Source organism: Schistocerca nitens, chromosome 8 (genome assembly GCF_023898315.1).
Source record: "Schistocerca nitens isolate TAMUIC-IGC-003100 chromosome 8, iqSchNite1.1, whole genome shotgun sequence".
Taxonomy (NCBI): domain Eukaryota; kingdom Metazoa; phylum Arthropoda; class Insecta; order Orthoptera; family Acrididae; genus Schistocerca; species Schistocerca nitens.
The window spans coordinates 549,153,467-549,154,239 of record NC_064621.1 but is presented as its reverse complement, the minus strand read 5'-3'; positions in this window follow the sequence as shown (position 1 = coordinate 549,154,239).

Below are 773 nucleotides of genomic sequence, written 5' to 3'. Positions count from 1 at the left end.
GTCCATCCCTCTTACACTGTCTCAATACTGTTCGCCATCATGGTATCCGTTTGGCCATTGGTGCCTTTTACGCTAGCTCGGTTGAGTCGGTATGCAGAAACTGCCAAACTACCGCTGTCATACCACTTTGACTTTCTCCTCAACAGGTAGGCATGTCATTTGTCTACCATACCTGGCCACCCATCCAATGCTACCTCCTCCAATGACTCCTTTCATCGCTAGTATGGGATGCATCCCTCTTCTGTTACCTCCTGGAGTTCGTTTTTGGCTCTTGCTCCAGCAGCTTAACTTTACACTACCTGCCATTTTCCTGATGGTTGTGAGCCCTTCTCCACTTTGGCTTCATGTGTTGGCCTATGTTCACCTTGGCCTTGATTCACTTCATAAAGAGACTACTCCAGTCACCCCTGTGGGCCCGGGGGTTAGAATAGGTCCGAGGTATTCTTGCCTGTCGTAAGAGGCAACCAAAAGGAATCTCACACGTTTCAGCCCTTATGTGTTGGTCCTCTGTAGGGTTTGACCATTTTTCAAAATTTTCCCGAAGAGCGAGCAAATTGGGGAAGGGTGCCTTACATGGTGCATCGTGTCCATCACGCACTGAGACCTATCACATCCTTGGTCGATGTGGATCTGCACTTCTGCTCATACTCCTACTGTTGGGTGAGGTTACCCTCCTGGGTGCATATTTTTCCATCAACTGTGCAGTATAGTTTTCTACACTGACGATGATAATGGACGTGCTTGCTTGGTTGCACGTGATATCCAGCACGGAA